The sequence below is a fragment of the Capsicum annuum genome, chromosome 1, assembly GCF_002878395.1.
Source record: "Capsicum annuum cultivar UCD-10X-F1 chromosome 1, UCD10Xv1.1, whole genome shotgun sequence".
Classification (NCBI taxonomy): domain Eukaryota; kingdom Viridiplantae; phylum Streptophyta; class Magnoliopsida; order Solanales; family Solanaceae; genus Capsicum; species Capsicum annuum.
The window spans coordinates 121,710,108-121,735,303 of NC_061111.1; positions in this window are offsets into that span (position 1 = coordinate 121,710,108).

Below are 25,196 nucleotides of genomic sequence, written 5' to 3' on the forward strand. Positions count from 1 at the left end.
TATTCTTTGAACAAAACTTAATTGAAAGATGATGATATTAATAAAAGGAGGATTGTTTGATCCAATATTCTAATGTTTAACCTATTTAAATGAAATTTTAAAAGGCCTCAATTTTTTCTTTTCAATACTATTCCCTTCCCAGACCATTTCTTCATTCAGACCGTGTAATATCTTAAATGGTAACATATATTTCTGTGAGAATAGTTAGCCATACAGAATTTGTTTCTTAGTCAAAGTTAAAATACATTAATTTTCATGACACATCTCACTTAGATCTTGGGGTGAGACAAAGATCACATTCAAAATAAAATGTCAATCTAGTTTGTACTTTTACTAAAGTTTATATTTAATGTATTTGTGTCTTGGTATGAATTTGAAGCTTCTTATTGTTAGTTGAATTTAATTTTTTATATTCATATTATGGAACGTTACATATGGCATGTATCGTGTTCTCTATTGCTTGAACTGTCCAAAAATATTACTATACTTGTGTCTGCTCCATAAAAAATGCACTACTTGTGGAGAATCTTACACTTACACGCGATGATATTTTAGAACAGTCCGACCTAGATGGACTTTATTCTTATTTGGATTGTATAAAGCTTCTACTTACAATTTTCATGCCACAAGTATTTTAATTAGTACATGGATATGTTAATTTTTCTCACTTTCCTTGGCTATTTCAAGCTTAAAGCCAGACAACTCACATTTCCTAAAGTTTCATCACTTTTTGATTGGTTGTTGAACAAAATTAATCTATTGTAGACTTACAAATAACATTTGCTTACTGATCCAATGAATTCATGATTTGGATAGTTAAACTCTTTATTGTTCCCTCTTGAAATCTGGGCATTCTTAATGTATATTAATATGTGTTTATTTAGAGTATTGCTTCTATGGATCTTAATTTTGTTGGTATCTATGGTGAAATACATTTTTGGTAGGTATGGTAAAATAATTTTATTAGTAGCCGTGGTGAAATAATTTACTCTACACCATATTTCTTTGTCATTGATGTTAGATTCTTGTGGCATGAGCTATTAATAAATCTGGTAGTGTGGCTAATCTCTATTTCTTTTTGTTTTATGAAAATTGATTTTGTAACTAAATTTTTATTGTAGCTACGGTGGAATTGTTTCTTATAGACCATATGTCTCATGCCATTGATGTTAGATTTTTAGATGCATAAGCTATCAAGATAGGTATAGTGGGTTAAACCTTGATCCTTTTTATATTATGATAATAGTTTTTCTGACTATCTTGCCTTTCTCAAATGTCCATAAGTCATTAACAACATAAATTTGTGAAGTATGATAAAACTATTGAAGTTATTATAAAAAAATTAGGCCTAATTTACTATTATTAGGCATCACCTTGAGAGTTTTTCCTTAAATTATTTTGATGAAGCCACTTTGGACTTATTATGACTAAGATTCTGTAGTTGTGGCTACCAAAATGTTGGCCACCCTTTACAAGTGTACATGTTTGTTATAAGAAAGTATAGCATCTTAGTCATATCTTGATGATAAAATTAGGTCAACATATATTTGTCTTATACAAAGAAAATTACATCAATTGTTTATTCAGAAAATATGAGTCTGAAAATGTCTTTTCTTAAAGTGCCAAACATTTGTTGAATTTTTGGTTTGCTAGTGTGTCATCTCTGAAAATTTAAGTTATTGGTTTCCTAGTTATTAATTTATCTTGTCTGTGGGTTATTTAATGTGATACAATCCAAATTACCTATGGACCTTTAGATGAGATACCTATGATTCTTGAGGTGCTTGATGACTCCTTAGTGTAATTAAAATATGCCACATGGATAATATTATCATTAAGGAGGGTCAAAGGACTTTGACGAGGTCAAAAGAGTTCAAAATGGGGCTCGAAATCCCCTTTGAAAGGTCATGCGCCCAAGGCACTTTGGATCTATTTGATCCGCTCTAAAATTTCAAAAGCGGGTCAAAACAGCCCCTAGTGACTTACTTTTGGGCCCTAATTTTATATTATTTTGTCAAACTATAAGTATGTGGTAGCTAGGCTTATTTTGTTAGTTTTTTGTTGATTGATAATGATGAATCCATGAACCTCCATTGGGAGTGTTTTGAGAGCATGGAAAAGTGAATGATCTTTAATTAGAAAAGTTGATTGTAAGGGAGATTCAATCCCTTTACGGTCACGTAAGGGTTAGGTTCTATTTGATAATCTTTACAGGAGGTTTCTAATACTATACGAGTCTGTAAATCAAATTTGAGTCAAATCAGAGCTTATTTGGGTGTTCTATCCTTGTTGGAAGTATGGGTTGAAGAAGTTTGAAGTGAACTAAAAATCTGAAGATTTTGGTGAAGAATTTGGGAAAATTGATATTTGGAATGAGTTCCAAAGGCTAATAAATGCCAACATTCAAAATTTCAACTCATTCCAAGACCCTAAGAAAAAGTTAGAAAGATTGATGTTCTTGAGGAGATAGTTAAAATGAAATGATTTCTAACACACCTAAACTCTAATTTTCTATGAAATTATTCGTTATTTTAGATCGTTGATTCATAAATTCATCTCTTGATTCTCAAACCAATCATCAACTAGTAATTCATCTACTAAGTTGATCAATTAGTTCTTGAATCCGAATTAATTCATCGCCCTATTTCTTTTGAGATTTTCTAGTTTTTATTTTATTTTAACTTTTTGACTCTAGTCCTTAAGTAATTTTAGTTTTGGCCACCGGCGTATAAGAAACTTTCAGCATTCACCGCTCCAATTGTAAGGATCACAAAGGTGAGATTCATAAGAATGCTGGTAACTAGATTTACAGCTAATCTTGTTAGTTTGTTTTGTACGTACAAGGTGATATAAAGAAGTATATCTTTGATAGCCTTGAACAGTTGTGACTATAACATAGGAGACTATGATTGTGGTGAAGATAGTTATGGCTACAAAGAAGATAAAGATTATGGGGGCTATGAATATAGCCATAATCAATATATGGATGAAAATGAGGGCTACTACTTCTAAGGAGAATATGAGATGAATGATGACCCTAGTTCTTATGGTGAGTATGGAGATGATGAAGAGCCTTCTAATGGTTCTTATAAGGAAGATAGGACATATGAGGATTATTAAACTTCCCACTCTTTTCCTAAAGGTAGTGTAAGGTATAACCCATTCATTTAATAATCTTGTGAGGATCATGGTGAGAATGTACATGAGGATTAAGATGTTTCGTATTCCTTGTCTTATAGTACTTCTTATCAAGGAATGGTTATGCTAACTATAGTAGAGGTTTCTCCATGCGAGTGAAAGAGAATGTATCTCCAAATTCTAGGATTACTACATATTTCTCTTCTTATAGTAGTGCCCAAACGTATGGAAATAGGAACCAAGGTCGATATAGAGGGTATAGTAGGAGTCAAGATCTTCCTAATCTCCCTATCTTTATAAGAGATTCAGGTCCTAAAGAATATCTTTATTTGGAATCAGACTATGAAAGGATCTTCATGGATTTATATGAGCAAATTCAAAAGAGCTACATATGCTGGTAAATATATTAAAGGTCTGACACTGTCGTGGAAGGAATCCATAAGGAAGTTTGACTGAATATGGTGTGCCTTGAAAGAACTCATGAGGGGTACCTATGTTCTAATTGGGTATACCAATCTTTATAATATTGATCCAATAAGAAATGTTAAGCATTTATGGGGTTTTGAGATGCCTCCTTATGCTAGATGATTCGTGTTGTAGAAACTACATCATTCCACCCATGGTTGACAATCTAGGGATACCATGAGAGCCTCTACTTTTTCCATACTTCTTGGATAGATATAGGGTTTCTGAGAGAGTAAAGATTTTCTTTACCCGATGTAGGTACTTTGAGGAGGTATGGTGTGACATCTTCCCCTTGGAACATGGATATTTATACTTTGGTTCCATTTGGTTTGCACAATATAAGGTTCTAAATGTACAAATTTGGCCCAAGATTGTAAAGGACCAATGGGGAAATCATATCTTTCCATCTATTCTTTCTTAATCTGAAAGAGATGTGATCACTTACTCCAAGCCTAAAGAAATTGAGAGACGAAATATTAAGAGAAATAAGGGAGTGCAAGGTGGAAACGTAATAGAAGAAAAAGGAAAGGTTGTAAGGAGTGAAGTGAAGTGGTTGCCACCAAGGGGTTGCCACCAAACTAGTCTAACATTTGTTCTCCTTCTTTTAACAAGGACATGTGTGCAGGTACCAACATGGCAAGAAGAGGACAACAAAAACAAAAAAAGAAAATTCCCTTTGAAGATTTAATGAGGGCAATCTTAATTACTTACAAGTATTGTGAAAGACCTTCACACCAAGGCAAAGAAGAAAATTCTCAAGAACTTAATGGTAAAATAGCTAACTCTTACACCTTTATACATGTGAATGAGGATTGTGTGGCTAGTAGCACATTAAGTGTGAGTAGTAGCTTATCAATATGCGGATCTCATAATTCATTGCCTCTTATTTATGATGTATTATTTATAGTGTGGAACACTAATTGATCCTATTGATGACCTCATTTACTCTTATAGTAATATCAATTTAAGTCCACCTAGTGTTAAAGCAAATATGATGAATGATAGTACATTGTCCTGTGGAAATTGTGTTGACCAACTTGTGGGTGAAACTAGTACACCACTTGATGATGATTGTGATATGACTAACAAACCTCAAGTGAGTGATGATGTTTAAAATGTTGGTCAAGTAAATAGGAGTGGCCCTTTGAGTATGTTCTTTAGTAAATATCCTATTATTTTTCTTGCTCATTGGGAAGATTATGTTTTTGAAACTTCTTGGGAATGTGATAGTTGTGTTATTGAGAATGAACTTACAAGTTCTAATCCTCCTTCATGGATTGATCCTTCTCTTTTTAAGTATAATATAATGTTAGAAAATGGTACAATCACACCTGGTTAACCTATTGGTGTGAATAATAATAACGGTATAGCTCATCTTGATGGCTATAGCCTATATGACAACCCAGTATGGTGTGAATACATTTCTCCTAAAGATGGAAATCACTTCCTTAAAATTGAAAGTACTCTTAAGGAAAAGGAATGTGAGGTTCTGTAATGTAATAATAAATTGGGTGATGATAACTTTAATTTTCTTGAATATTTTAAGAAACCTAATTAGTGATTGTTTCTATGAAATGCTTGGGATTATGATCCATTGTATGACAGCCCACCTTTGTTTGATAATTATGAGGATTAATTTTGTGATTCTTGTGATAACTTGAGTAATGATTCCTTTGATATTAGTTGTGGTATGTTTCTACTTGAGGATTCTTCCCTTGAAAGAGAAAGTATCAATTGTTTGAAAACCGTTTCTTCTTCTACTTTGTGTGCTCCTATTGTTGATAATACTCACAATGATGATCTTGAATATAATAGTGAGCATCTACATGAGGACACATGGGTTAAAGTTAACTTGATTAATACCTTTATCTATTCTCTATTTTCTTTTGATGATGCTTACACTTGTGTGAAGAGTATATCTTTTGATTTGGGTGATGTGTTTGGGGGAAAAAAGTGTTATCTAGACCCATGTCTATGGACACTCTATCCATTTAACCCTAGTGACAAATTTGAATGTGGTGATTTTTACACACCCAATTTGATTCTTGGTCTAGTTAATAAGAAAAGTTTAGATGAGGATGTTGGCATACTTCCCTATGATGGAATGTCTTTATTAGGGATTTACAACCCATTTTATAGACCCAAGTTGTTCATGGGAGGCATTTCCAACAAAGATAAGAATTAATTAAAGAAGTAATCTAAAGAAAAGATCCAAGAGAATTCAACATTATGTGTTTCCAATCTTGACCATGTTTTCAGTACCTTTAGGTCAAGGAGAGAGTTTCCTTTCGAAAACACTTTGGATGGATTCCATGCTCATTATACCCTTCTTTTTGACCCATTTCTTAAGGAAAGTTGTTTGAAAGGAAAAATTCACATGTGTTTAAATGTTTTGATTTCATCCTTATGTTTATTATTTGCTATATCTATTGATCCAAATTTCCTTCTTGTCGATAATATCACCTTGGATGGTGATTTTACACTTGATTCGTTTCTATACTACCTCTTTGCTTATGATAAAATCCATTCTAGTCTTGGATTTGCTTTATATAGAGTTAAGGAACTTGTTGGTTGGACAACTTGTTTAAATAGAAATGCTATATGGATCTTGTGGACTTTAAAACCAATTGAGGCACCACTCTTGATGTGGTTTCTTAAAGAGGTGATGAAGCAATTGAGTCTTATGGCTCATAAGGTGAAGGTAGCCTTACCTTTTTGACTTAGTGATGCCGTTATGACCTTTGTGGTTTCCTTACCTCTTGGTGATTCCCATAGCCAACTCCTTAGTGCATTTTTCAATAAGTTTCTATGCTTACCACAAATGATCCTTGATTATATATTAAGTGTGGGCAACCTTGGCATAATGCTATGATTATTTGTGCTAACCCTAACCCTCATGTCATGAGGAAGTTGTATTTGTTTATCATTCCTTTGGGTTTTCAAGGCTTGGATTCGAGGTCGAATCCTTTTTAAGAAGGAGAAGATGATACAAGACAAATTTTCTTTGGACCTTTGGATCACATACATATGATGCTCGAGGTTTTTAATTACTCCTTGGTGCTATAAAAATATGCCATGCGGATGAAAATTACCATTAAGGAGGGCCAAAAGACTTTGACGAGGTTGAAGGAGTGCAAAATGGGGCTCTAAATACCCTTGTAAGGTTCATGTGCTCAAGGCACTTTGGATCCGCTTTTGATCCTCTCTAACATTTCAAGAGCGGGTCAAAATAACCCCTAGTGGTCCTTTTTTGCATTTGGGTCACTTTTGGGCCCTAATTATGTAATATTTAGCCAAACTATAAATACCTGGTAGCTAGGCTTATTTAGTTAGTTTTTTTTATTGGTAATGGTGAATCCATGAACCTCTATTTGGGAGTGTTTTGAGATCTTGAAAAGGCGATAGTTGATCTTTATTTAGATACGTTAGTTGTAAAAGAGATTAATTCCCTTTGTTGTCACGTAAGAGTTAGGTTCTATTTGGTAATCTGTAAGGGAGGTTTTTGGGTTTGATAACCTTTTGATTTCCCTTATGTTATTATATTTGTGTCTATTTTTCTATCATTGATATCCTATCTCTCTATCTTTACTTTTATGTATTTAGATTTGAGTCTTCTTGGTGAGAATCGTATCACAATGTGTAATATTGTGAAGTAGTTATTGAAAATGATATTGTGCTTGCTAAACATTTTTGCCTTTTATGTTTCATAGTTTATCATAAATCTTAAATATTTTAATTTCTTGTGTCACATAGATTACGATGAATAATTTAGATAGAATTTGGATGAGCTATGAAGAAGATCTTACTTGTTCATAAATGTAGTGAAGGATTTCCTTAATAAGGTGTTTGAATGAGCTTCTAAAGGAAATGAAATATTCTACCCTTGCGATGATTGCAAGAACCGTTATTGGAATTATAGAAATGTAGTTGAGGATCACTTGTATGCAAAAGGATTTGTTGTATGATATAATAGGTGGATTTTTCGCTGCGAAAGGGTTCCTCCAATACACAATACCCGATCAGTAATGATGAAGATTGTAACTATCATAATGATATTGATGGACTACTTCAAAATACATTTAGAAATATAGAAGATGATGTAGAGCAGGAAGAAGAAGTGACAGAAGAACTATATGACGATGCAAAGAAGTTTTTAAGGTTAGTCGAAGAAGGTAAAAAAGAGTTAGATCTTGGATGTTAGAAGTTCAATAAGTTGAGCTTTTTCATTCAGTTATACTTTTTTCAAAGCTCGTGTGGTTGAGTAATGTAGTATTTTCAGATCTTTTAGACTTGTTAACAGAATATTTTCCCTTTGCCCAACCACATGATTCATTCAATAAGGCTAAACAGTTTATTAAATATTTGAGTCTCGATTATGAAAAAATACAAACATATCCTAACAATTGTATCCTATTTTGGAAATACAAGGTACAGTTAGATGATTACACTATGTGTTGATATCCATCTTAGGCTATGTATGGGTATTCTAGATGGATGAATGTTGGTGACAGTTGAGTAGTGCAACCTCTAAAATATTGGCAAAAGTTTTGAGATACTGTCCTTTTAAGACTAGGCTTTAGAGAATGTTTATATGTGTTTACTATAGTAGTAATAAGATGACATGTTATGAACGACCTAATAATGTGAATTTAAGACACCCTGCTGATGGAGATTCTTTGAAGAATTTTTATTCATTGCATCCAAACTTCTCGAATGATTCTCCAAATGTCAGATTGGGTCTTTCAAGTGATAGGTTCAATCCATTTCAAACAATGAGCATCTCCCATAGCACATAGCTTGATGTATTGAGGAATTATAATCTATCTCTATGGATTTTCATTAGGATGAAGTACATAATGTGTCAATGATCATTCCAGGTCAATACTCTGTAGGAAATGATATTGATATATACCTATAACTATTAATTGATGAACTGAATGAGCTATAGGAATTTGGGGTAGAAATATATGATACTAATTCAAATAAAATATTTCAAATGCGTGCAACCTTATTATGGATAGTTAGTGATTTTCCAGCTGTAGCAATCCTATTTTGATAGAGCACTAAGGGGAGATTGATATGACCAACTTGTAATTATACCACATGCTCTTAGTACCTAAAACATAGTTGTAAGAGGCATTACTTAGGTCATCGGGCATTTTTTCATCCGAATCATCCATTTATAAGAGACATAAAATGATTTAACGGTGCAGAGGATCATAGACCTCCATCTACACCTCTTTTGGGCATAGAGCTACTTAAAAAGTTACAAGATTTCAACAATGTCATTGGAAATAATGGAAAGAAAAGGCATTTGACTATGGAGGGTCAATGGAAGAAAAATCCATTTCTTTCAATTATCGTATTGGCTTACAAATTTGTTGAGGTACAATCTACATGCAATTTATATTGAGAAGAAATTTTTTGGTAGTTCGATTTCTACTCTATTAGACATTATAGCTAAGTAAAAGGATCACATTAACTTTCGTGGTAACTTGCAAGAAATACGGATAAGGAAGGAGCTTCATCTTGTAAAAGATGGAAAATTTTATTTAGCTCAATCCTATTTTTCCATGAAACCATAAAAAAAATATTTTGCAGTGTGTTTAAGAATTCAAATACCAAAAAGGTGTGCCTCAAACATGTCATAGTGTGTAACTATGGAATACATGAAAATATCAGTCTAGAAGAGCCATGATGCTCATATATAATATTTTACTTGCTCCAAATTGTAGTTCAAAATCCGTTGCCTAAGAATGTTGTAATAGAATTGATTAGGTTAGGGAACTTCTTTACAACCATTTGTAGTAAGGTTATAAAGTGGGAAAATCTAGATATATTGCAGGCTGATATCCAAGAAGTTGAAGGTGAGTTTTATAAGATTTTTATCTAACTTTTTCTGATACAATGGAGAATTTTCCTCTTCATTTGGTAGATAAAATTATGTTAAGGTCCAAATCATATTCGATATATATATCTAATGGAGAAAGAATTATTTAAGTTAAATGAATTTGTTTGTGGTTGATCTAATGTAGAAGCTTTAGTTAAAAACTATTTGTCTACCGAGAGTACTTGTCATTTGCTTTGAGATACTTTCATGATGGAGAGAAGACAAGATTCAATAGGTACCAAACTGAGGATGATGAGAATACTAAACAAGAGCAAGATAATATACCAACTATATTCCTTAAGATAGGATATCTAATAGGACAAAAGAAGAAAACAAAAAAGAATACTTTGAAGATTGATGAACAGCTATCAAGTAAAGCAAATCGATATATTTTGTTCAACACAGGAGATAAATAAGTAGAGATTTTATCAAGTAAGTCCTTATATGTTGAACTTTATATTTTTTTTATTGTACTATAAATTTCAATTATTAATGTTTAATGGTTGGATTAGAATTATTAAAACTAGTAGGGATCATAAAGCTTCAATTGAGGGTACTATTAGATCAAATTCATGGACAAGATCAAGAATTCATAGCCATGAATTTGGAAACTAGTTAAAACAAAAAGTGAAAATGGCAGAGATTCCTAATTAGTTAAGATGGATAGATAAAAGGCCTAATAAGTAGGCAACCAGAAGCTATACAACATACTTCATTAATGGATAATTATTTCATACAATAAAATGAGATTTAACATAAAAGTCTCAAAATAGTGGAATGTCTGTGGATGCGACAACTGATACTTTTGCTAGTTCTATGAATTAGAATCCCATTGATAGAGAGGTTATCCATTATGATGCTATTGAAGATATTATTGAACTCAACTATTATGGTTATTTTGGTCTTGTACTGTTTAGATGCTCTTGGTTTCACAATAAGAAAGATTAGTACAGTTTGACTTATGTGTGCTTTAATAGATTACATTGTACGAATGACCCTTTCATGCTAGTGTCTTAACTGGATCAAGTTTTCTATATGTAGGATCCAACAAAGAGGGATGTTTACTACACAAGGAATAAAGTTTTTTCTATTTGTATGACTTGGACGAAGAAAAATGTCTTAATATAGGAGAAAAATTTTGGATGAGCCTACTGATGACATTAGATGGCCAAGAGAAGATATCTCTCTAGATATTGTTTATATACCACCTGATGCACAATATTCAGAAGTTACAACTATAAAAAACATCAGAAAAGGAGGATGATTATGATGATACTGATTAGGATTGGATGAAGGCTGATGATTAAATAACAAAATTCAAAATTTTTGTAGCTTGAATATTTTTGTAAAAGTTAGAAGCCTAGTAAACTTTTTATCTAGAATGTTTTGTTTTTGTAATTGACATTTCTATAAATTTGGTTACCTCTTTGACTCTAGATTTGGATCTTATGCTAGTGCTACTTCTCTAATAAATGTTTGACTGTAAACTCAATTATTTTGTCCTTATTAATAATATTTGTTTACTTCAACAAGAATTTTTGAACTTAATGTAAATCTATATTGTTCATCTGTTATAATTTTGTTTTGAGTGATTGATAAAGATCTTTTGGTAGAAATACTTTGGTCATGTTTCTTAACAATATCTCATTATTCAATTTTTTAGTTCCTTTTTCATTAGAATTTTTTTATAAGTTGCTTAATTTTTACAGGACATTCAACATCCGGTATGCTAGCTAGCTGGTGAATAGTTTATGGGTGTCTTAACTTTAGTACTAATAGATTATACTTAGTACAAGGTTTGAGTTGCTATGTTATTAACTATACGTAGAGCTATTTTTAATTTTGGTTGTGAGAATTTACAACTGTGGCCCTAGAGTGGTCAAGTTATTGCTGAATCTATTTCCAGTTTGTCATTGATAGAATGCAAAAATGTGACAATACTACTTGGTTTTTTTCTTTGTATGAACAAGGATATACTCTATTACTATCGCTATCCTAACTGTTATTTAAGCTATTTGTAAGGTGTTCCTCTCAAGGAAAACTCTTAAGCTAAATTTTAAAAAAATTGACATTCTAACACTTTTGTTGTATTTAAATTTTTTCATATTGATTTATCAAATAAATTGCACCTATTTTCTAAAATTTAAATCGCTTACACCTTATTTTATTTTTCATAACTTTGTATATAATTATCAATTCATTTGCTTATGTTTAGTATATTTTTGCTAGATTCTATAGTCGTGACTTTAAGAAAAAAAGCAATGTGAATGAAAGGAAATACATGGAGGCCAGAAGTCTTACATCCATGGTATATGTAACACCCCAGAATTTTGACCTCTGAAAAAATTGAGATTTGAGCTTACTACACAAGCGATGACTTACCTAATAAGTTGTGAAGACTCTATATGAGTCATAGTTCCCCAATCATAGGGTGACAAGTGTAGGTACCAAAGTTTCTATCCTGGTATAATTAAGTCCATACAAGTCATGGTAAGACATTACAAGTCGTAATATAGGACCTAGTCTCACCAGTGTGGTGGCCCCTTATTTTGGTTGTGACTACGACTAGAACCTATGAGTTATAATATGGGACTATGAGTCATATAGTATAACATATAGGGTAAACAATGTAGATGCCTTGGGACACTTCCCAGACTACGAGTCTAGGGACAACTTATAGTCAGTCATTAGGAGTCATAAGTTGACCCATAACGACTGGCCGACATATCTTTATAGTTTTATTAAGGGTACTTTAGACATTTTCCCTTTCCGCAATTGTAACCCACAACCTTACAACCATTTTGGGACCCCATTATCATCCAAAAGACATAATTAAATGAACTCTTGAGCTCTCTAAAATCCCTAAGTCAAGAACAAGAAAAGTTTCTCAACATTGATTATTTAGAGTTTGCAAGTGGTGTTTTCTCTCTATAACTGTGATACTTTCAGGCATGTAACTCTCCCCTTAATCTTGTTTTACTAAAAACAAGTGTTTAATTATTTATTTACGTGGATTTGAATTTGGATTTTGATATGGTTTGAGGATTTGGAATAACCATTACATGAATTGGATTCCCATAATTTTATATGCATTATTTATGCTTTATCAATGGCTTTTGAACTAATTGGGTGTATGGGTATTGGAATTGGAAAAAGGGTTGAGTTGATTTCACCAAATTACTGATTTTGTTAGGAATTTGGTTTTGGAAATTGTGTTCCCTCAACCTACTTGCATAATTGGTTTTGAATTATGATTTGTCACACGGTTTGACTTACTCACCTAAGCTATTGCATTACATTAATGGTTAAATGAATGAAAACTTATTTTAAAGGCCTTGTTGACCATGTTTTTTATTTTAAGTTAGATGCTCGAGGGTTAAGGCATTCTCCTAAGTTATTTTGATACACTAAAAGGGGTTGAGGCATTCCCCAATATTGGTTTGATAAACAAATAAGATTGTGTCATTCCTCCAACTTGATTTAATGAATAAAGGGGGTCGTGGCATTCCTCCTAGTTGATGGAATTGGTATGGCATAATTATAAGCTTGAAAGTGTAATGGTATGATGATACCTGTGGTTGATGCCTTAACGAATAATTCCCTGGTTAAATGGATCGGTTATGTGAAACTTATTTAATTGGGCTTAAAAAGGGTTGTGTAGCTAGGCCATGAACATGGAGATCCCGGGGGGACCGATACTAGAAATTCACATTTGCTCATGTGAGGGTTGGTCTTGATGACTGTGTGCTTGTGTCACGCTATATATATATATATGAATCCTTGATTCATGTGGGGCTGAGGCATTCCCTGGTCTTTCTTGGATATATCTTGTTCATGTGTCTAACACGCACTAGGGACCATTCAACATGGAGATTTGGACCAACCTAGCACTTGGGTCTCTTTAAGATGGTTAAGCTACATAATCCAGGTTAATGATTTTAAATCTCATGTTAAACCTTATTCCCTATCCCAGCATCTTATATGTATATATGTATGTATGTGAACATGTATATTGAGTTTGGATTCGAATTGAATTGGCATTATTTTATCCTTATCTTGAGTTACATTGTTAGCACTTGCCTTGCTAACCATATTTGGACTTTGTATCCCCATGTGATATAGGGAATGGAGACATTTCTTATTTATTTTTGTAAAGTGATTAGGTAAATTTTTGATCGATCGTGAGCCAACTTGAAGTGGTGAGATCCATACTTCGTATGATCCATATTTCATGTTCTTGTTTCACAATATTTTAGACAAACCCTTTGGACTATTTTTGGCTATAGTCGGGTGCATGTCCCAACATAAGTTTTTCTTTTGATATTAGAGGCTTTAAGGATTATTGTGGATTTGGATGGATGTTAAAGCTCTTAGATATTTTTATATGTTTGTTGAGTTTCCTAACTATTTATATATTTGAAACTTAACTCTATCTTGTTATATATTCGAAATTCATTCGCTCCTAGTTGTATTATGTTCTATTTGGCTAGGCAAAGGGGGTAGTCTTTGGTCCTCGGCAAGCTTGAGATATCCATCACTGCCAGGCCCAGGTTTGGGTTGTGACAATATTAGTATCAGAGTGTAGGTTCATTATCATTGGGCGTCCACAAAGTCATTTCAAGTTGAGTCTCTTTTATGGGTGTGTAGCGCGCCACACTTTTAAGGGAGACGCTATGAGGCATTTATGAATGTTTCCCCTTTCTTATGATTTATTTCTTGGGCTATAGAGTCTAAGGTCTTGAAATCTCCTCTTATTCAATCAGTTCACATTTAAGATCATTCCTCCTAGAAGATCTGATACACGTGGAAACTCCTCTGTCCCACCTAAGGACAATATGGATGGAACTCATTCTATTTATGGAGTAAAAACCCGGTCTAGGGTCCCAGTGCCTGATTGTACTACACCTCATGAATTTCTATCGATCCCTACCAGTACTCCTCAGGCATTTGGGGCTGACAATGCTCATGCCCCACCACCCCAAGAAGACATTTCTTATTCTAAATTATGTTGATATAATCATCTGCTGACTTAGTTGGTGACTTATTAATCTCGTCGCCTGACCGGTTTAGTTTTGTTTCTCTATCTTTTGATGTCACTAAAGTTGGCTAGTTTATGAGGCTGAATCCACCAACCCTCACAGGTTCTTATGTTGAGAAGGACCCTTAAGGATTTGTTGATTGGACGAAAAAGATATTCAGGGTGATTTATGCTACTGAATTGGAGGGTGTGGAGTTTGCCACATATTAGTTGAAGGATGTGGCATATCAGTGGTATGAGGAGTGGGAGAAGTCAAGGGGTGATGAGGTTGAGTAGTTAATGTGGGAGGAATTTTTGGTGCCTTCCTTGATCATTTCTTTCCTTAAAAGTTGAGGGAAGCAAAAATTGAAGAGTTTTTGAAATTGAGGCAGGGAAGGAGGACTGTGAAGAAATATGCTTTAAAGTTCCATCAATTGTATCATTACGCTCTGGAGTTGGTATGTAGCATGAGGGCTAGGATGAGAAAATTTGATTTGGGTTTGTCTCGGGACTTTGTACTAGAGTGTAAGCAGCAATGTTGAATATTAACATAGATATCTCTATGCCGGTCACGTATGTGCAGCAGGTTAAGGATGAGAAGAAAAAGTAGGTGGAAATATGAGAGAGGCAGAGAAAGAAATTTATATATTTGGAGAAGGAAGGAGGCCAGCAGAAGAGTGGTAGAGATAGTAGGAGGTAGGGCTAGAAAAAGGCTTGGGGAAATTATGGTTCCTATTCTACGGCTAGTTCTATGTACCCTAAGCTATCTGGAAATCATCGGTTTCAAGCTAACAATCGGTTTAAGGCATAAGGTTCCCTATCTAAGGCTAAAGGTGCTCAGTCAGCTCCATAATATCCTTTTTGAAGATTTTTTAGGCAGTAACATCATGGTTTTTGTGATGAGGGAATGAATAAATGTTTCAGATGTGGCCAGCCTGATCATACTCAGAGGAACTACCCATTAGCTAATGTTACTACTGGAGCTAATAATGTTTTTGTTTTCATATCTTTTGTTACTGAGCCAGAAGGTGTTGCTTCTAGTACCGACACTGGTCGAAACCATCTTTATGCTCTTGCCTCCTATCAAGAAACTAAGGCATCTCCTGATGTTGTCACTAGTACATTATGGCTTTTCTCTTGTGATGTACACTATTTACTTGATCCGGGGTCTACCCTTTCTTATGTGACCCCTTTTATGGCTGTTCATTTTGGTTTTGGTCCTGAGTGTATTCCAGATCCTTTTTTTGTGATTATCCCGATGGGTAATTATTTTGTGTCTAGAAGGGTCTATAGGGATTGCTTAGTATCTATCGGTGGTCGAGAGACATTGGTGGTTCTAATAGAGTTGGAAATGTTAGATTTTGAGGTGATATTGGGGATGGATTGTCTTCACTCGTGCTATGCTTCTTTAGATTGCCATACCCAAAGATTCAATTTCCAATTCCAAAATGAACGGATAATTAAGTATGAAGGGAGTTCCTTAGTTTCTAAGAAAAGGTTTATTTATTATCTTAGATCCCAAAAGTTAAATCCCAAGAGGTGCATATACCATCTATTTTGGGTCAAATATTCTAGTTCTTAGGTTCTCTCTAAAATATCTCCTTGTGGTTTATGAGTTTTCTAAAATTTTTCCCAATGATCTTCCTGATATTCCTCCTAAAAGGAAAATAAAATTTGGGATTGATATTCTAACAGATACCCATACTATCTCAATTCCTTCTTATTTAATGGCTCATATTAAGTTAAAAGATCTTAAAAAGAAGCTAAAGGATCATTTTGATAAGAGTTTCATTCGTTCTAGTGTTTCTCTGTGGAGTGCCCCTATTCTCTTCATCGTAAGAAGGATGGTTCCTATCGAATGTGTATAGATTATTACTAGTTGAATAAGGTGACAGTGAAGAATAAGTATCGTATTCCTAGGTTTGATAATCTCTTTGAAAATCTTCATCGTGCTAGATGTTTTTCTAAGATTGATCTTTGATCGGGTTATCATCAGTTGAAGATTAGGGAGGCAGATATCTCTAATATTGCCTTCTAAACCTTTATGGTCATTATGAATTTTTGGTGATGTCATTTGGGTTGACTAATAATCCGCTGTACTTATGGAACTTATGAACCGGGTATTTAGGCAGTTTTTGGACTTGTTTATTATTAGGTTTATTAATGACATCTTTGTCTATTCTAAGAGTGATGAGGATCATCCCAATTATCTTTGAATAGTGTTGCAGACTCTTAAGGATCAGTGTTTGTATACCATGTTTTTTAAGTGTGCTTTTTTGTTGAATATGGTGACCTTCCTTGGTCACATTGTTTCTAATAAGGGGATCATGGTGGATCCATAAAAAGTTGAGGCGGTTAAGAAGTGACCTAGACCCACGAATCCAACCGACATTCATAGCTTTTTAGGTTTAGTCGGGTATTATAAGAGATTTATGGAAAGCTTTTCATCTATTGTTGCTCCGTTGATTAAGTTGACTAAGAAAAAGATGAAGTTTCTATATTTTGATGCTTGCGAGGGTAGTTTTGAAAATTAGAAGGGAAAATCGACTTTTGTGCCAATTTTGACCCTGACCAATGGTACCGATGGTTTTGTTGTGTACTGTGATATGTCCCGTGTGAGGATGGATTGTGAGTTGATGCAACATGGTAAGGTAGTGGCTTATGCTTCTAGGCAGCTGAAAGTTCATGGAAGGAATTATCTGACTCATAATTTAGAGTTGGAGGCTGTTGTGTTTGCTTTGAAGATTTGATATCATTAGGGGTTTAGATAGATATCTTCTCAAATCATTAAAGCTTACAGTATATGTTCACCCAGAAGCAGTTAATTCTCAGGTAGAGGAGATAGCTTGAGTTTCTCAAGAACTATTACATGAGTCTCCACTACAATCCATGTAAAGCTAATGTGGTTGTTGATGCTCATAGCCTTTTTTTGCATGGGAAGCTTATCTCATTTAGATGAGGAGAAGAGAGGATTAGTGAAGTATATTCACCGGTTAGCCAATCTGAGAGTTCATCTTTTGGATTTTGAGGATGGAGGTGTTATTGTTCAAGAGGTATTGAAGTCATCTCTTGGTGCAGACGTGAAAAAAAGCAGGTTTTTAATCCTATCTTGATGCACATTAAGGATTATGTGGGCCAGGAAAAGGTCATGGAATTTGAGATTAGTGGAGATGGTATCATGAGGTACCAAGGTAGATTGTGTGTTCTTGATGTCGATTGGATGTGGGAAGGAGATTTTTTGAGGATTATGAGTTGAGGTATACAGTTCATCATGGTTGGACAAAGATGTATCATGACTTGAAGGATATCTATTGGTGAAATAACATGAAGAGGGATATGGGTAACTTCGTGGCTAAGTGTATGGTGTGTCATCAAGTGAAGGTTGAGCACTTAAGGCCTTGCGACATATATCGAGAGGTTCAGCTGCCAATGTGGAAATGGGAGGTGATTATTTTAGACTTCATTATAGCTCGTCCAAGGCCTCACCATCAGTTTAACTCGACTTGGGCTATTATGGATAGGATAGATAAGCCTTCTCACTTCTTTCCTGTAAGGACTACTTACGCTGGAGAAGACTATGAGAAGTTTTTTATTTAGGAAATAGTTAAACTACATGGTGCTCCAGTTTCCATTATTTTTTATCAAGGTGTTCTCTTCTCTCTTTTGGCATTCATTTCAGCAAGGCTTGGTCACTCGGTTTAACATTAGCGCTACATTCTACCCTCAGACAAATGGATTAGAGAGGACTACTCAGACTTTAGAAGATATGTGAAGGGCCTATGTAATCGATTTTTGAGGTAATTGGGTGGATCATTTGCCTCTCTTCGAGTCTACTTATAACAATAGTTATTACTCAAGTGTTAGGATAGCTCCTTTTAAGGATTTTTATGATAGGAGGTGTGGATATCCTATTGGATGGTTTGAGGTTGGTGAGACCAGATTCTTTGGTTTGAAATTAGTTTACCAATCGATGAAGAAGGTGAAGATAATTCATGACAAACTCAAGACTAATCTGAGTCGCCAAAAGTCCAATACGGATGTGAGATGAATGAAGTTTGAGTTTGATGTTGGTGATTGGGTATTTTTAAAGGTATCTGCCATGCAGGGAGTGATAAGTTTTAGGAAAAAGGGGAAGCTCAACCTCCGTTATGTTGGTCCACACCTGATTTTGATGAGAGTGGGGAAGGTTGCTTATGAGTTGGATTTGCCTTCGAGTTTGGGTTCCATTCATTCATTTTTTCATGTTTCGATGTTGAAGAAGTGTGTGGGTGATCCTTATTTAGTTGTGCCTATTTAGAGTGTTGGTATTACGGGTTTATTATGATATAAGCTAAATATTTCTCTCACTAACCACCAAAATCCATCACACAAGCATGAAGCATATCCTCTAAAATTTCAATTGGCCATAGGTCTGGGGGTGGAATGATATGCTAAGATCAATTCGAGTACCCAACTCATCCTAAAAGTCTTCCAAATGTGATATGTGAATGTTGAACCTCGATTTTAGATGATAAACACTGGCACCCCATCAAGATACACAATCTCACGAATATAGATATGGGTCAACCTCTCAGCACTAAAAGAGACCTGCATCCGAATAAAATAGGTAGATTTAGTCAATCTATCCACGATAGTCCAAACACTATCAAAACCACAAGAAGACAATGGATAACCCAGCCATGATGTCCATAGTAATTCATTGCCACATCCAATTGGGAATTGATAACCTTTAAAGTAATCCACCAGGCCTCAAATGCTTAGCCTTCACCTGTTGGCAACAAAGACAACGAGAAAAAAAATCCAATACATCTCTCCTCATACAACCTACCAGTAATGCTTTCTCAAATCATGATACATCATAATCACTCTTGAATGGATAGAATACCAGGAACAATATGCCTCTTCCAAAATAAATCCAATCCAATCACCTACTTTCGATACACAAACTCGGCCTCCAATCCACAAAACACCATCAAAATAAAGTAAGGCTTCCTTATCCTCACTTAATCTTATTTTAACATCATCAAACAAATGAGCTTAAATCTGATCCATCAAAGAAGACCTAGCCTCCATGAATGCTAAAACATATTTATAGAAAATGACTAAACCTCTGAGGCCAAAGGCCTCTCCTAGATCAAAAGATGTACCAAGTTACACATGCTAGTCGACTTCCAGAAAAAACATCTATAACTGCATTATCCTTTCCTGGAGATAGAGAATAGTCTAGTCAAAATCTGTCATAACCCAAACCAGGGCCTGTCTATGATGGGTATCTCAAGTACACCGTGGATCTGAGACCACCTCCTTTACATAGTCAAATAGAACACAATACACTAATAGTGGTTGAATTTCAAATACATAACAAGGTAGATAAGGATAAGATCATGAATTCTGAGATACATCAACAACCAATACCTAATTAATAGTAATCCACAAAGCCTCTAAGCAAAACCAACAGAAATCCTAGGTTGGTACATGCCCCCGATAATAGCCAAAGGAACCAATAGAATAGTTTATGACATAACAAAATCAAAGCATTAAATGAGGTCTTTCGAAGTATGAAAGCTCACCACTTTAATCTGACTCACAAGCTATCCCATGATCACCTAGTCACTGCATAGGAAAGGTAGAAATATTCCTCGTTCCTACATCATATGGGGATATAGCATCTGGAGATAGTTAGCGGGTTAAGCCTTAGCATGTAACTTAGGTAAGGGATAAAATAATGTCATGATCAATAGTTCAAAAATCAGTGAAATTCGAAGCATATAATTCGATGCATATATATATCACATGTTGGGATAGGGAACAAGGATTAGCATGAAGTAAAACATTAACCTGGATTGTGCAGCTTAACCATCATAAAAAGGCACCCACGGGCTATATGGATTCAGCTCCCCCTATTGAAAGGGTTCGAGTACTTGTAGTCGCATGAACCAGAGAATAATAATATATACATATGCAGCATAGGGGACTCAAAACCACTTGGGCATATATAATATCAAGGGTGACATGAACACCCGGTCTCAAACAAGGGGACTTAAACCCCAAGCCATTTACACCCCCACGCCGACAAATATGGATTCTAGTATTGGTTCCTCGGGACCTCTACTTTTACGTCTTCGCTACACAACCCCCTTTAAGACTAATTAAAACATTTACACACATTCCTACCCCTTAAGCAAGGATTCATTCATTTAGGCGTATCATAGGTATCGTTATACCCTTACGCTTGTAAGCTTATTATTTTGCCAAACTAAACCACAAAGCCAACAGGGACTCTAACCCCTCAGCCCATGGGACTCCAACCCATTTAGCCATTTGGAACTCTAATCCAATAGCCAATATGAGTCTGGCCTATTTAGCTAAATGGGACTCTAACCCATCAGCTAATAGGACTTGAAATATTTAACCAATTGGGGCTCAAACCCGTATAGTTAATTTGGACTTAGACCCATTTATGTTTCAATAGCCCTCTTATGTCATGCAATAGTTCAAGAATAGCTTAATATGCATAATTTCATGTTCAAAACTAATTTCACAAGATTAGGTTGAGTTTATTACCAATTCAAATGTCAACACTCATAAAATTTTGGGAATTAACAACCCCCTAGTTAATTCATCATGCCCATGCACCCCACAAGTTCAAAACCATCGATAAAGCATAAAAAGTTACATATAAACCATGGGAACATCATTTAAGAAAACTATCATTCAAACCTCAACCCATATTCTAAATCCAACATTGAAACCATATGAATTACAATTTAAAAACACACTCTTTAGAACAAATTATACTTGGGGAAGAGTAACTTGCCTGAGATATCAAGATTTACGGAGAGAAATCAACCCTTGGAAACTATAGTTGCCAATTACTTAAAACCCTAGCTTGTTCTTACCTAAGTGATTTTACAGAGTTTAAAAGAGTGTTTTTCCCCTCATTAAAAGCTAAAAAATTATTGCCAGTGACTATAAGTCACTATACGACTCGTCAAGTTATCCTACGACTCGTAGGTGATACGCCCAAATTACACCTCCCTTATGACAGAGTAAGCAGTCGATGTCAAATATAGAACCCAACTAGGTTAGGTGTCTAATCCAACAGGGAATACCGTGTTCACTAAGTATTATGATTATTATCAGAGTGTTGATCAAAGGTTCCTAAAGAAAAGGGGTTTTGATTTATAGATTATATTCTAAATAATTGCAATAGAGTTGTTCCAAATAATGATTCTTTTTCCAAGCAGCAATTCAATGATATTAAACAAACTAGGGTTATGGTTACCAAGATGCTTCAATAGCTAGGGTTGTGAATAACTTTAGAATTCCAATTAATAACTTTAATTGCAAGAGTAGTTGAATCCTATTGTTTACCTATTAGTTTTTCTACCTAAATGGGTAGTTTATCCTTTAATTCTCTCAAACTTAAAGAATGCATTGAATATTCAACTATTATCTCACGTAGGTCAATCCTATTAAGGAATTTGCCATTAATTCAAAGGTTAAAACCTCTAAATTCCATGTAAACCCTTTCTTTTCCCAACAAACACTTTCCTATTCGTACAAGTGATGTTCTTGGGCTCATCTTCCAAGTTTCCAGCCAAGAAAAGTGATTAAAATGAAGAAAGGTTTATGCAATGTTGATTTCCCATAGAACTCAGTTAGAATCACAACCCAAATTAGCTTTTCACATCAAGGCTCCCATAACCCTAGTTATGGGAGCTTAGCCACACATCTCTACAGAAGAAAGAGAAAAAGTCTTTGTATTATTCTTAAATAAATTAAGAATTCACTTACAAAAGTTACAAGGATTAGTTATTGAATCTTCAATAGAAATATATTGATTAGATCCACCAGATTTACTTGATTCGCAGAATACTATGTTACAAGGTTTCAAAGATGGAAAACTAAGGTAACAATATCCCAGCTACTAGAAATAAGACCGTAATTGGGTATTTATATGCTCTCAGGTAAAATGGATTTAAAATTTGAAATCAAAAAAACCGCGTCCAAGTTGATGGTCATATCGATGGTATGTCGGTGAACTGACGGTCCGTTGGGAGGACCATCTCTGGAGGTTCCATAAAGTCAGGTTCTTTCAAGTGTTGACAGCTAACTCAGTGATCCGTCGCTGGCCAGGCGGTCCGTCTCTTGGTTCATCTCTTGATCTCCAAATTTCCAGGTTCTGTTTAGACCTAACGGCCAAGTTGGCGGTTCGTCATATATTTGACGGTCCATAAATTGGAACATCATAGGGGTCCCTTATTTGATTCTTTATGGTTTACTCTGATGGAAACCCCAACGGTTCGTTGCATGGCTAACAGTCTTCCAGTTGGACCATCAGTGACCTCTTCCTATTACTTTTCCAGGTTTTCTTCTTCAGCTAACTCCTTAACCTGAAAATACTTAAATCCAGTATTAAATACAACTTTAATTGCTTGAAAAACCACAATTTTCCCAAGAAAAAGATGCAAAATATTCCATCAAAAGCCAGAATATCAGTAGGGTCCTAGTTGAAATTAAGACAAAAGCTTTTGGGTACTCACTGGTCACCCTACGATTGGTACGTTTTAACTCTTATAGAGTCATTACTACTCGTTGAGTCTAGTTGTGATCACGGTAGAAACTTAAGCAAACTTTACTAGTCAAGTTATGATTTGGGACTATATGACTCGTATAGAGTCTTTATGAATCATGACCCCTAGTCATAATCACAATAGAAACCTCACGCTAGCAAACTGGTCTAGCAATGATTGGGGTCCTTAAGATCCATATAGCGACCTTGCAACTTGTATAGTGAGTGATAGGTTGGGCAGTGAGCTTAAATCTCAGGGATTTTTTAAGGACAAAAATCTAGGCTGTTACATTCTCCCACATAGGATCATTCATCCCCGAATGATGAGACAGGGAATTCATTAGCGTGATTTACCATAAAAATGCAACGACGATTTCCTTTAACAAACTCTTAAAACAAGGGTATCAAGGAATACAAATATCTTAAGCACGATTATTCGAAGCTAAAAACAAAAATAGATATTTGGACCTCATGTCATATTTAGCTTCCCAAGTAGCTTCTTTAACCTTATGATTCCTCTATACAACCTTCACTAAAACCACATCTCCATCCCTCAAATAAAGAACTTGCCTACATAAGAATCTCAATCGAGACTTCCTCATAAGAAAAGGAATCTAAAATACCAACATGCTCCAAAGTTACAATAAAAATAGGCGAATGGAACCTACACTCGATGGAAACTCCAACCAATAAGCGACATTGTCCACATTTCTCAAAATCAAGGGTAAACATAATGGGATTGAGCTTCCCCTACTTTCAAACCTTATCACTCCCTTCATGGGAGACACAATCATAGCCTGAGGCTACCCCTTAGTCGTGACACGGTGCTTAAGGTGACAAGTGACCCCAAGCTAACCCATGGCCTGGTACCTTCTATGAGTACTAAGTAAAATAAAAGTAAAACAACATGTGCAGAAGATGAACCAATAAAGTACTATCATTCTGAATATGGAAAACATATAAAAGACATGTTTGAAATGTCGTATAACTACTAGAAACTAAACTAGCTATCTAAAACAACTGATAATAACTGAAAAATAGAATGAATATCTAACTGTCTGAAAGCCTCTAAGAATCATGAGTTATAGGACAAACCCCCAACTAACTCTAACTAACTGAATCATTATGAAATATTGAAATGAATAAATTAACCTATCACATCCTCGATGAATGTAGACTCACCAATACTGTCATGGAGAAACTGCTGAGCTATCTAAGGATGGTCAGGAAACTGCACGTCCAAACATATGTTATAATACAACATAGAGCAAGAGAAAGGTATGCAATCAGTACTTTAAATGTACCAGTACATGAGTTAAGGACTTACTAAAATACATTCAGAAACTGAATGTAATTACATAAACATGGAGAACAAAATATGCAAGATCAAGAATGTTAATACACTGACATTATCTGAATAACTGACGCAATTTGTATAACTAACTGAATAAATGTTAAAAACTAATTACTTGGTCTAGTAAAACTGAACTAAAATAGACTGACAAGACTAACTAAAAATGTGAGAGCTATCATGTAACTAACATAAACTATTCATATTACCATGGAGTCCAATGACTAACCCATGTTAAGGGGGGGTGTTTGATCCTTTCCATCAAAGGGGAACCTGAACTAGAGTGATCACTATACTGAGCCCAATTTAGGGAAAAGGGGAAACTCTCTTTGGTGAGTCCCTAAATCCTATAGAGGAACATAGTATCTGAGAGGTAGGGTGTGCTGAACCATACTTCCCTCTCGGTGATAAATCCGACTCCCAATAGAATGACATTGGTGTTATTCATTGTTCAACATAATATAGTACTGTACTAATAAGGATCAACATGAACTTAAACATAATAATGAAATACTGGTCTGAAAAATTAGTATTTGAAAAGTCTTAAATAGCAAGTAAGTGATACGCCCAAATTACAACTCTCGTTAGAAAGTGCAAGCGGTCACTATCAAATATAGAACCCAACTGGGTTGGGTGTCGAATCCCACAGGGAATACTATGATCACTAAGTATTGCGATTATTATTAGACTGTTGATCGAAGGTTCCAAGGTAAGGGGGGTTTCAGTTTAGGTGCACAATAATATTATCAGTGTAACGATG